General features: G+C 35.9%; 1 pseudogene; it reads left to right on the top strand.

Annotated features, from left to right (window-relative positions):
• The first annotated feature begins 1,786 nt into the window (after nt 1-1,786).
• LOC112696032 (putative disease resistance protein RGA1) lies at nt 1,787-5,688 on the top strand (annotated as a pseudogene).
• Nucleotides 5,689-14,309: the final 8,621 nt, after the last annotated feature.

Below are 14,309 nucleotides of genomic sequence, written 5' to 3' on the forward strand. Positions count from 1 at the left end.
TCTCGTGTGGGTTATAGATATAATATTTGCTCACTGAGTTGCAAAACTCACCCTATTATATTCCCATATTTTTTAGATACAGGAGTCATTCCAGGTTCCATTCCACCTGCCCCTCAGTAGATCTTAGTCATTTCGGTGAGCACTTCTTCTTTCCAAGGGCTAAGTAATTATGTGATGGAACATTTGCTAAAAATTTAGATTATGTCGATGCTCCATATGCCACAGGCAGAATCCTCGTATGGGTTATGTTATTTTGAACCTCGAACTATTTAGATAGTAATTATAATTTGGTTATGTAAGGCTTATGGATTTAACTATATACTCTAGTTATCAAACTTTATATATATGATGCGTATTTTGGATCTATTTAGTTGTGGATATGATTGGTATATGTTGTTGTTGTCTCTGAAAATGGATATTTATTATTAATACAGGAAGATAATTTTTATATAGGTAAAGTCCTAGAAACAAAGGAGATTCTGTCAATTTTTCTGAAAATTTGGTCGTTTGGCTTGTCGAGGAACTTGTCCCTTGAGTGCCTGTCATGACTTGACTCGGGTCATAACATTTTGTTTGTTGCTTTTTGTAATAAACTTTCTCTATCATATACTGTAATTTAAAAAATCTGATTTAAATGATATTTGTCTTGGTTGAAATTCTATACAAAATCAAGTTATGATATCAAAGAGGGCCAGAGGGGCATACATATATGATAATTTATTATTTTGCTGAAGCCTGTATTAGAGTACATAGTTAGCAATGATAATTAAATAAAATGGAATTTTTAAATAAATTTTTATGGCACTTTATCACTTGTGATTTGCAAAATTATGCCAAGTACAGGCACCAAAGCCAATGGTGGTTAGCTCATCAGCTTATGCATAATTCTGATATGTCCATCATACACATTTAAATATGCTGCTATATATGTTGTCTTTCTTGGCCCTGGCAAATTAGAATTGTTAACTTTAAATCTTGATCGGGATAGATGGTATAACAAAAGCTGCATTGTGGACTAGAGTTGTGAGCTCAATTGACACAATACATTACTAATCACTAATGATGCTATTATAAGTGTTATGGATTATTTGATGCAAGCAATGTAAAATATCTTTGGCGAATTTTATGCTAAACTACATTAGCAGTGAAAGAATGGGGCATGGCAAAATTTCAATGCTTCTGCTTTAGAACAAGATGGCAATTTGGATTGATATTAGCAGCATAGAGCATTAAAACACACATTTCTAATTTGGATTGATATTTTTTAAATAATGCTTTTTCAGATATTTTAACAAAAAAATAGATGGAATACATTTATTACTTATAAAATAAATTACATTTGGTTATACTAAAATGAGAACTCATATTCAAAGAATAAAATTATCATTTAATTTTTTCAAAACCTTTGTATAGTGGTAGAAATCTATTTATATCATAAAAAATTGATACTACCGTATAATAGAAGGGGCTTATGAGTTATGTCATATTATTTTTTGTATTTGTATCACGTTAATAAATTTACATAAATGGCAATTTTACAATATAAAAAATAATTAAATTCTTATATAGTATTAATATGTCATTTATAATCAATTGTTACAAAATTTAAATCAAGTTTAATCTGTTACTAAATAAAATTTTAAATATCTTAATCAATTAATTTAATACGTATCATCATTCCATTGAATTGAGAAATTAGGATTGAATATGATTATTATTTATATTAAAATTGTATATATTTTTATATTTTTTTAAATAACTATATTGAATCGTGTACAAATTATCAGTTGAATATTTTTTAAATTTTTTTTACAAATTAATTTTTAAATTTATAATATTAATTTAACTAGTTAATCTAGGGACCTTTGCTGTGATGCAAATGGAGTCATAGTGGTCAGGGGACTTAAACCTATGAATGACGAGACTGAAGGTGGTTCATGGCGGAATCATTCCACTTCTGCGTGGCGGAGTCACTCGTAAGTCGTAACTAAGCTACCACCGGTTGAAGAGCATTGGCCCAAGATATCCGACATCAAGCATGTTTCCGTTGAATACAAATTACAAGCCAAGGTAAAGGTTGACGTGCCTTTCTTATTTTCCATCTCTTAGGCCTTCATGTTAGACTTTGCTAGATTGTTGTGTAGCCTATTTAGTATAGACAGTGGTTTCTGAATTTGGACCTCTTGATTGACTTCAAATCTTTATTTTTTTTTTTCTATTTTGGAAGAATACGTTAAGTGATATAATGATATTTAAAGTAAGCAACTAGGGGTGATAGGGAATTCATAAGCGCACCACTGACCAAATATTTATTGTAGCACCGTTCACTAACAACCCACCAAATATTGATCAATTTTGAAAATATGAAAGAACAAGACAGAATAGAAAGAAAGAGTGGCTCAGTGGTTGTGTGTGTAATATCCTTCATGGATCATGTCCTTTATTTTTCTTCCATCCGTCCCATCTACTTTCCATCTCCATTATTGGTATTACTTTTTCTTTTTGTTTCTCAAATTTTCTCAATACAATCAACTGTTGATGCCAAGAAAAAGCAGAACACAACCTTACTTTTACTTGATTGGATACCAAACTTATCCAGTCTGGATGACCCGAGCATCCAATGCACTAGAATCAAAAACAGCAACTTTTGCACGCATTGGCCGTGTATCATTATCAATATTATTCTATCCACCTCATCCACTTGCATTTGTCGGAATATTATTGAGGAAAGTAACACAAGTTTTGAATATCTAGAGTTGAGTCTTCAACACATTGATTACGAGTGTTATTCTGATTTCTGAATTATTCTTCTTCATGATTTTGTGCTAAGTGACAACCATGGCAGAATCATTCATCTTCAGCATCGCTGAATCACTGACAACGAAGATTGCTTCTCGTGCATAGGAAGAAGCATCTCAGGTGGTTGGTGTCTACGATGATCTCCAAGACTTGAAAAGCAGTCTCTCATATGTGAAAGCTGTGCTGTTGGATGCTGAGCAGAAGCAGGAGCATAACCACGAGCTTCGGGAGTGGCTGAAGCAGATCAAACTCATCTTCTATGATGCTGAGAATGTGCTAGATCAAGTTGACTGTCAAACACTGCACAAGCAAGTCGTCAGAGACTACGGCACTCCCAAGGACAAGGTAGGCCGCTTCTTCTCGAGTTCTAATCCACTTGTCTTTCGCTGTAAGCTTGCTCAGCAGATCAAAGATATTAGGAAGAGATTAGACAGAGTCGCGGCTGATAGGGATAAGTTTGGGCTTCAAGTAATTGATGTTGATAGGCGAGTTGTGCATAAGAGGGAGATGACTTACTCCCATGTTGTTGAGTCTGATGTCATAGGACGTGCTCATGATAAAGAAAAGATTGTAAAGCTCTTGATGGAACCCAGTCTTGACAACAATGCTGGCTCTAAACATATCTCTGTCATTCCCATTGTGGGAATTGGAGGTTTAGGAAAAACCACTCTTGCTAAGCTTGTCTTCAACGACGAAAGGATAAGAGAGTCTTTTCCGATGAAAATGTGGGTGTGTGTGTCTGATGACTTTGATATCAAGCAATTGATTATTAAAATCATCAATGCTGTTACTGTTAGCGGTACTACTTCTGCTGATGCTCTCGTGCCCCAACAAACCTTGAGAGACATGGACATTGAACAATTGCAATATCTTCTTAGAAACAAGCTAACTGGTCAAAAGTTCTTGCTTGTCTTGGATGATGTATGGAGTGAAGATCGTGCCAAATGGATTGAACTTAGAAGTCTCATCAGAACCGGTGGTGATGGAAGTAAAATTGTAGTGACAACACGTAGTCACTCTATTGCTTCTATGATGGGTACCGTTCCTTCTCATGATTTAGAATGCCTTTCTTTGGAAGATTCCTTATCTTTGTTCGTTAAATGGGCTTTTAAAGAAGGAGAAGTGGAAAAGCACCCCAACTTAGTCACAATTGGAAAAGAAATTGTGAGGAAGTGTAAAGGAGTTCCTTTGGCAATAAGAACATTGGCAAGTTTACTATTTTCAAAATTTGAGATAAATGTTTGGGAATCACTTAGAGATGATGAGATTTGGAATTTACCACAGAAAAAGGATGACATCTTACCTGCACTAAAATTAAGTTATGATCAAATGCCATCCTATTTGAGGAAATGTTTTGCTATGTTCTCACTTTTTCCAAAGGATTTTGAATTTCAGACTGGTCACGTTCTTTCACTTTGGAGTGCACTAGGTTTGCTTCCATCACCAAGCAAAAATGAAACTTCAGAAAATGTTGTAAACCGATATTTGAGTGAATTGATTTCAAGATCTTTTCTCGAAAATGTTCGTGACTTAGGCACATCCTATTACTTTAATATACATGATTTAGTGCATGATCTTGCACTATATGTTGCAAAAGATGAATGCCTAGTAATTAGTTCTGATAGTCAGAGTATTCCAAAAAATGTTCTCCATCTGTCTTTTATTGAATTTGATTTGTTTCTCAAATCTTTCAAACCAAGTTTGTTAGGTGTGAGATCCATTGTAGTTCCAACTAAACAAGAACATAAAGGTATAGGAGCCAATAATGAAGATTTGTTCCCTACATGGGTGTTAAGTTGCAAATACTTGCGATATCTGGATCTGGGTGATTCCACATTTGAGACTCTACCTCGTTCAATCAGCAAGTTGAAACATTTGAGATATCTTTCACTTAGGAATAACAGAAGAATAAAGAAACTCCCTGCTTCTATTTGCAACCTCCAAAATTTGGAAGAGTTGAATCTTTATGGGTGTGTGGAGCTTGAAGCTTTGCCAGAAAATTTAAGAAACTTGATCAATCTGCAAAGAATGTTGATAACCACAAAGCAATCTGTCTTGCCAGAGAGTGACATTGCAAACTTGTGTTCCCTTGAAGAACTAGACATTTATGGTTGTGACAACCTGGAATCCCCGTTTGTAGGGGTAAAGTTGCCTGCCCTTCAATATTTGCGGGTTATGAGGTGCAAGAATTTGAAGTGTTTGCCACTTGACACTCACCATTTCCCTCAATTGGAGAAATTCGTTGTCGACGAATGTGGTAAATTTGAATTGTCAGATGGACATGAGAACATGAACTCTGTCTTGAGGTTAAAGACACTTTTCTTTTGCATGGTGGTGAGCTTCCCTCATTCTCTCCACGGATATGCAAACACATTGTGTTTTTAAGGTGCTTCGAGCTCGAGGAACTTCCTGAATGGCTGTTGAACATGACTTCTTTGAAATTTCTTCATATTTGGACTTGTCCAAGGTTGTTGTCTCTCCCTAGTGGCATCCACCGTCTTAAATCCCTTGAAGTTTTGCGAATCAAACGTTGCCCTAAATTATACAGAAAATACCAGCCACAAGTTGGAGAGTATTGGCACCAAATATCCCACATCAAGCATATTCAAATCTTGCAATAGCCGGATATGATGGATTGATTTCTAGTGGAAGAGGATTGCCATGACAACCATGAGTCCATGACTGATGTTTATGAAGTATCTTTCATTTTTTCCAGTTTCCATAATGTATGATGTTCTTGTTTCATTTTGGACTGTCTTATGATGTTCTTGTTTTATTTTGGACTATGTCTTTGATGATTGTCACAGTTTCTGTTTGTTGCTTTCATAATAATTGTGGTACTTTCTCTATCAGATTGTAATTCAATAAATTTTATTTAACTTCTTGTCCCGGTTGAATTTCTCTACAATCTCAATGAGGCACATACATATATGAGAAATCAATTAGCTTGTTGAAACATATATTTGAGTAAATAGTTAGGATTAGTAGTTAAATATTATGAAATTGATGAATAAATTTGGGTTCACTCCATTTTATTTGATGATCACTTGTAATTTATAAAGCTAATGGTGATAAGTTTACACATAATTTGATAAGTCGATTGTACACATTTAAATGTGCTGCTATATATGTTTTGCCTTTTTTGGCCTATTGACAGTGCTGAAATTAGAAAAATCAAAAAACAAGAGAAGAAAAGTTGGAAGAACAGAGGAGATAGCTTTTTTTGTTTGTATGTTATAGAATGAATCACCAATGATGCTATTATCAGTGTGCGTTACTGCTTTGGATTTGTGCATTTATTACTTTCCTTTCCTCAAAGTAAAATATATTCTTGGAAAAACTTTTCCTCATATGTCATTATTTATCGATGTTCTATCTTAAAATTTTTCAATTCTGATGGTTTCAGTGGCTAAGAGAAGGGGGGTTGAATCTTAGCCCCTTTTTCGTTTGCTAACACTTGCTGGACTTAGAAGAAACTTTTTCTGTTTTTTTTTTTCTCGTCCCTAGCCACGAGACATTTTCATTTTGTCTCGTCACTTGACACGAGACATTTTTGATTTTTCATCTGAACAGTAAAAATAGAATTGAAGTAGGAAGAGAGAGAGAAAATTACACCCAGATATATCCTGGTTCAGCTGCTAAGTGCAGTGCAGCCTACATCCAGTCTCCATCACAACAATGATGGAATTTCACTATAATCATCTAGATTACAAATTGTAAAGTGCTAACCCAACTTACAAGGGGATTCCCACAGAATCATGAAACACAACACAGATGTACAAAGGAACTCTAAGACATCTATGGCTTTTTCTTTAATTTTGCACTCTCTGCCTTTTTCCGCTCTATGGCTTTTTCATACAAACCTCACTGTTTGCCTTTTTCCATGAGACTTGAGACATGACAAAATTAAACAGAAAAATATTAAACAGAAAACATTGAAGGAGAAGAAGAACTGCTAGCTTAGGTAGCTCTGAGAACTCTGTGCCTTGCACTCTCAAATCTTACTCCTTGAATCAAACCATGACTGTTCACCCCTTTTATAGAGAAGTGAAGCCTTCACAGTTGAAACACAAACCCGAGCTCAACTTCTTTTCCTTCACAACAAAAACCGGTTCGGCCTCACAAAGAGAGAAGAAATAACCATGTATTAACCAACATGCAATTACCTCTAGTTCTTTCTTGATCATCACCCTTCATCAGTCCGGGCTCTCCATCCTTGGCTTGCTCTCCAAGATGAATTTCTGGCCCTTGATGCCTCATGATGATGATGACTTCATCTGCTTCAATCTCTGCCTCAACCATCACTTCGCCACTCTAGCTACTTCCTGTGGTGGTTGAGCAGAATCAAAGACAAGCCATGCTTCAAGAATCTCTTCTCTTGGCCGAATCTTCAATGTCCATTTTTGAGCATGAAAAGCTCAAGATAACCTCACCAAATCTAACCACATTTGGCAAGTATCTTAGCTACATCTCATTTTTATTTTAGTATGTTTTCTTGCCATCATTAGCTTGATGGTCTTGATGCATGTAACTTCTTCTTTTTCTTGGTTGAAGAACATTTCTTCCATTGTTTCCTGGACAAGGACCGAAGAAAGAAGAAGAAAGAGATGAGAGAGAATTAAAGAATCTGAAGGAAAGCAATGTAGAGTGGTTAAACACATTAATTTGAGAATAGCTTGCTTTTACTTCCCTTAGAGTGGCGTGCATAGTCATAATAGCCATCAAATCAATCTTCTCTCTCTTTCTTATGTTTCCAATGCATTAATTAAATTTGAATTCCATCCAAAATGAGAAATGGAATCCGTTGGAGGCAAACAACCAAAATCACAAAGTTGGGTTTTTCATCAATGTGCCCCAATCCCATTTTTTTCTTTCGGACCATGCATGCTAAACAATTGGGCTTGTGACATTATTTAAATTTCTGGCCCAATAGTAACATTTGCTTTCCTGATGAAATTTGGAACATGCACAAAGCAAATGGAAAGCATGTAACACACTTGGGCTTAGAGCAATCAAAATCATTTGGGCCCAAGTAACATCAAATCAGCCATATTCACCATATATTATCAAAACCAAAGGCTGAATGTATTTTGGGTTTGCACCAGAAAATTATTTTTCGGCCCAATATTAAACCTGCACAACAAAATTATTAATTAACTTATGATTAATGAAGATTTAATTAATAATTTTGCAATTAAATATTTTAATAATGTTTGTTTATCACAAATATTAATTTGGTGTTTTCCAAACTCATCAATCTCCCCCTTGATGACAAACATTATTAAAATTGAAATGAAAAGAAATTTAAAGATTGAGTACGAGTACTCCCTTTGAAGATTGAATTTCTCCCCCTTTCAAATTATCACATGGCTCCCCCTTGATGTAAGCTATTTTACCAAGGGAAGCACTAAACCTGTGACATTTAAAATCAAGCTTCAAGTAACAATGTTATTTAGCAAATTTTATGATGCTAAATGCTTGATTTATGAGCAGTTTTAATTGATAATCAAAACTCATTTCATATCATAAACTGATTTACTGCTCAATATACACATCAATTAAGCACAAGCAGAGTTGTTCAAAAATTATTTTCCATTCAAAATATCAGAGCCATATCATTCAAATGAGGAAAATATTTTTGAATCACACATGATTAAAGTACTTTAAAACTGCCAAAAATAAGTTTTCAACCCAACATATTTACCAAGATGAATAATAATGTTCCTGTTTTAATAAAAGCATATTCATCAAAATAAATCAACATTCAGACATTTATATAATCAGAACATCATAAACTACTAAATGCCGAATATTTTTTCAGCAAACAGTAACCATATTGTGAAACAAATGCACTATCAACATGCATTCTTAACATGGGTGATCATGAACTTTCATCAATTGAAGGTTTCATCCCCCTGTTTTTCCAGATTTCAATTTTCAGCTTTTCTCCCCCTTTTGTCAGCAAGGGGCACCTGCACAAAATATGAAGAACACCACAAAATATCCATAACAACAAAGCAACAACAAAAAATAACAAGAGTGTATCAAAGTATCACAGAGCAGGGAGTTTCAAATTATGCTCATACAAAAAACAGATTGAGCCTAATAGAGCCAATATCAAATAAAAGAAAAATAGTCATTAATCATCAGACAAATTGTAATCAGAGTCTGCAACATCTTCTTCACTGCCAGCGCCCAGATCCTTTTCCAAGTTTTCCAGCATCATACCCACTCGCTCTTTACATCTCCCCCAAGCACGTTCATTTTCATAGGCTAGCTTTCGAGCAGCCCTATGGAATTGAATCATGAGTGTAGACATATTAGAGAATTCTGTGAGGATTTCCCTTGTTGACTCGGTTGCTTTGGAGGATTCAAACTGGCTTTCAAGGTCACTGTCCATTGGCATTGATTTCTTATTCTTTGTTCCTTTTACAGCACCACCGCTTTTGATAATTGAAATTTTGTTCTCCACATTTTCATTTGTTAAATCTACCTTATAGTACTCAAAAATACACGTGAGAAACATTCCATAAGGTAAATTAGCCTTTTTGGTACTTCTTACACAGTCCCACATATGTCTGATCATGAGATAAGCAAATGAAATAGGAGAAGAAGTAACAAGGGCAAAAATTATTAAAGAATCAGATACAGTTACCCTATTATGAGAACCACTTTGTGGAGTTAAAATGTGGGTAGTGATGCGATGCAGCAATGAGTTGGTTGGTCCAAGAGCTTTGTGAGTAGGGACAGTGCCATCTAATCCATACATGTTTGCACAGATATGAGAGAGAACTTGTTTGTAAGTAAGTCCAATATGATCATCCCATTTGTCACTCATGTATACCCTCGGTCCCTCGTCCGTGTAGCCCAGGGCAGCACTGATGGTTTCAGTGTTCAGAGCAATATGCACACGTTTCACATAAGAGTGAAGACTACCATCAATCAGTCTGAGATTCACATAAAATTGCCTAACCAATTTTGGATATACCATTTTGTGAGTGTGTAGCAATGGAGACCATTTGATGTTGTCAAACAAGGGTTGCAAAATAATTCCTTTGGCTGACAGTTGATCAAGATTCACCAAGTAGGAGGGACAGATATGCCTCTTTTCCAGAACTTCTTGATGGAATTCATAAAATGCACATGTCAGGAATCTGGATGGATCATAGTGAGAATGTGGCTTGTGAAACTTGTTCTTGAATTCCAGTGACTCAAGATTTGCCGGTTCCCTGGTTTCATGCAACACGAAACCTTTGGGCTTTTGAGAGCTTCTGCCTGATGTGTGTGGTGTAGCCTTCTTTGGTGAACGTGGCGGTGGAGAAGGGACGGGTGAGGTTTGAGACGATTCTTCTTCAATACTAGGCTCCTTGTTTTTGCCACGGCCAGAACTCTTGTGAGCTATCTTCTTTCTCATGGTGGGTGTTTGTTTGACAGATTGAGAGGGAGAGGAAGAAGATGTAGAGTGAATGTGAATATGAGTGTGTGTTTGTGGAGTGAACGGTTTTTGAGAGAGATTGATTCTTCCACTCTTTCTTGATGCAGTTTTCTTTTTCATTATGGGGAGAGAGATAATGAGAGTGGAAGAAGAAAGGTTGGCCGAAGGTGGAGAGTGGAGGGAGGTTAAGGAAGCAATAAATGTTGATTGGAGAGAGATGATGGGGGTGGTTAATAGTCATTATGCACGGTTATTAACCAAAGCGGTTTCCCAAAAATTTGAAAGAAAAGTTCCTTGAAAAGGAAGTATTTGATTTGACATTATCCCTCTTTCAACTAGATATGATAGGACAACTTTGAGATTTGGTTTTCAAAAAAGAATAATTAACAAAACACTCAGAGATGGGTCAAAGGGATTTTGTGGGGCCCATTGGAATTTGTTTCTGCGCAGTCTCCCCCTTAAGCATAGCTCTCCTATCATGCATTTATTTTTATCTCGTCTATTCCTGCGAGATAAAATTGAACAGAGTCAGAAATTCACAGATTTCCAACTTGATTTAAATCAATCATTCCCAAGCTTTTCCTCAACAAGCAGAATCTATCTTCACAGAGGGGTTTTGTAAAAATATCAGCAAGTTGTTCTTCAGATTTTACAAATTGAATATCAATAGTACCCTTTTGCACATGTTCTCTAATAAAATGATATTTGATTTCAATGTGCTTTGTTCTTGAGTGCAGAACAGGATTCTTGGAAATATTTATTGCACTCATGTTATCACAAAATAAGGGTATGCTATTGATTTTTAATTTGTAATCTTCCAATTGAGTTTTTAACCAAATTAATTGTGAACAACAAGCAGATGCGGATATATATTCAGCTTCAGCTGTGGATAGAGCCATTGTGGCTTGTTTCTTGCTTGACCACATGTTGAGTGAGCTTCCAAGGAAGCAACACATGCCCGAGGTGCTCCTTCTGTCCACTCGATCTCCCGCATAATCTGCATCACAAAACCCTACTGTACAAAAATCATCAGATTTTAGATACCACAAGCCATAATCACATGTTCCCTTAATATATCTAATGATGCGTTTAACGGCTGATAAATGGGATTCTTTTGGGTGAGATTGAAATCTTGAACATACACCCACACTTTGAACAATATCCGGTCTAGAGGAGGTAAGATACATTAGTGAGCCAATCATTCCCCTATACCGTGTCTCATCCACATCTAGGCCATCATCATCCTTTTCAAGTTTATTGTTTGGATGCATTGGAGTTCCCATTGGTTTGGAATTTTCTAAGCCAAATTTCTTTATCAATTCTTTTGCATACTTGCCTTGGTGAATAAAAGTACCACTAGGAGTTTGTTTAATTTGGAGGCCAAGAAAGAAGGTTAGCTCTCCCATTAAACTCATTTCAAACTCACTAGTCATGAGTTTTCCAAACTCTTCACACAAGGACCCGTTGGCCGATCCAAACACAATATCATCCACATAAACTTGAACAAGAAGGATGTCATCATTAGAAACTTTAATGAACAAAGTAGTGTCGGTGGTTCCCCTTTGAAAATGATTTTCTAATAGGAAGGCACTAAGCCTTTCATACCAAGCTCTAGGAGCTTGTCTAAGGCCATAAAGAGCCTTTGAAAGTTTAAACACATGATTAGGAAAATCTTTATGTTCAAAACCGGGGGGTTGAGCCACATACACTTCTCTATCAATAAAGCCATTAAGGAAAGCACATTTAACATCCATTTGAAACATTTTGAAACCTTTATGGGCAGCATAGGCAAGAAGCAACCTAATTGCTTCTATTCTAGCTACCGGAGCAAAAGACTCATCAAAATCTATTCCCTCTTCTTGATCGTAACATTGGGCCACTAATCTAGCCTTGTTACGAACAACTTGTCCATCCTCACCAAGTTTATTTTTGAATACCCACTTAGTACCCGTTACCTTCTTACCATCCGGATGAGGTACTAATGTCCAAACCTTATTCTTGTCAAATTGAGCAAGCTCCTCTTGCATGGCCTTAACCCATGATGGATCTTCAAGGGCTTGCTTGACATTGTTTGGCTCCATTTGTGACAAGAGAGCAAAGTTGCTAGGTTCGGTTTGCCTTTTGGTGGAGGATCTTGTAGTTACACCTTGAGAGGGATCACTAATGATGAAGTCATGAGGATAACCCCTCATAGACTTCCATTCTCTAGGCTTTCGGACAGGTGTAGAGCTTTGATGAGCTTCTGGTGGTCTCACTGTTTCAGTTGCTCGTGCCTGCTCAGGAGACAAAATGGAAATGTCTCCTCCAATCTGACGAGATAGAACCGGACTGACAGATTCTTCATTTTGCACAGTTTTGGAATTTTCTTTACTTGTTCCATCCTCTTCATAATCTGAATCATTATCCTTTACAGTACTGGTAATTAAGTTAGAATCACAAAAAGTAACATGTATGGATTCCTTTATGGTTCTATATTCTTTGAGATAACTCTATAGGCCTTGCTTGTGGTGGAATATCCAACAAACATTCCTTCATAGGATTTTGGATCAAATTTTCCAAGGTTTTCCTTATTGTTAAGAACAAAGCATTTGCATCCAAAAACATGAAAGTACTTAAGATTTGGAGGGGTTCCTTTCCATAGCTCATAAGGAGTTTTCTTTAACCCTTTTCTAATGATTGTTCTATTCAAAATATAACATGCTGTGTTCACAGCTTCAGCCCATAAGAATTTGGGAATTTCATTCTCACATAGCATGGCCCTAGTCATTTCTTGAAGGCTTCGATTCCTTCTTTCAACCACCTTATTTTGTTGGGGGGTTCTAGGGCATGAAAAATTATGAGAAATTCCTAAGTCATCACAGAATTTTTCAAAGTCTTGATTTTCAAATTCTCTTCCGTGATCACTTCTCAAATGGGCAATTTTCAAATCCTTTTCATTTTGAATTTTCTTACAAAGGGTGGAGAAGGCATAAAATGCATCATTCTTATGAGCAAGAAAAAGTACCCACCCAAATCTAGAGTAATCATCTACCACCACAAGACCATAGTGTTTACCTCCTAAACTTTGAGTTCTAGTAGGACCAAAAAGATCAATATGTAACATTTCCAATGGCCTTTTGGTTGAGATTCTATCTTTTGATTTAAAAGAGGATTTTACTTGTTTGCCCAATTGGCAAGCATCACAAGTAAGATCCTTATCAAACTTGATGTTTGGAATTCCTCTAACCAAATTCATTTTGACTAGCTTAGAAATTTGGTACATGCTAGCATGACCCAACTTTCTATGCCAAAGCCATTTTTCAAATTCAAGAGAGGCGAAGCATGTTACATTTTGTTCCTTTAAATCCTCAAGAGTTAATCTATACACATTATTGCATCTTTTAGCTTCAAATAGAACATCCCCAGTTTTCTCACAAACTACTAAGCAAACAAGCTTCTTAAAAATAACTTCAAAACCCAAATCACACAATTGACTAACACTAAGCAAGTTATGTTTCAAGCCATGTACAAGAAGGACATCATTTATACAAGATGAGAGATTTTTACCCACTTTCCCAACAGCCACTATTTTTCCTTTTTCATCATCACCGAATGTGACAAATCCTCCATCATATTCATCAAGCTTTATGAAGAAGGTTGTCTTTCCGGTCATATGCCTAGAGCATCCGCTATCCATGTACCACGTATTTTCTTTCTTCTTGGATGCTAGGCATACCTACAAAATAAGCTCAAGTGACCTTAGGTATCCAAATTTTCTTGGATCCTTTCACGTTAAACCATCTCTTATGTCCCAAATCATTGTAATCAAAAACAACTTTGTAAACTTTGTCACCAATCATTCTTTCACCAAAGAAACATTGTACTGGAAAATGACCACTTCGGTTACATAGTCTACAAAATCTTGGAGTTGCTATTTTGTTAAAGTAAGTTGGGTTTTGATACTTTACATCATTTGAAGATGAAGCAATGTTTTCAAAATGTGATTTTTCAGATTTATAAAATCCCAACCCAGCTTTATCATAAAGAGGTTTTTGACTAGCCAAGATTTGGTTCAAATTTTCAGAACTTTGGGTGA

This window comes from Arachis hypogaea, chromosome 6 (assembly GCF_003086295.3).
Source record: "Arachis hypogaea cultivar Tifrunner chromosome 6, arahy.Tifrunner.gnm2.J5K5, whole genome shotgun sequence".
Lineage (NCBI taxonomy): Eukaryota > Viridiplantae > Streptophyta > Magnoliopsida > Fabales > Fabaceae > Arachis > Arachis hypogaea.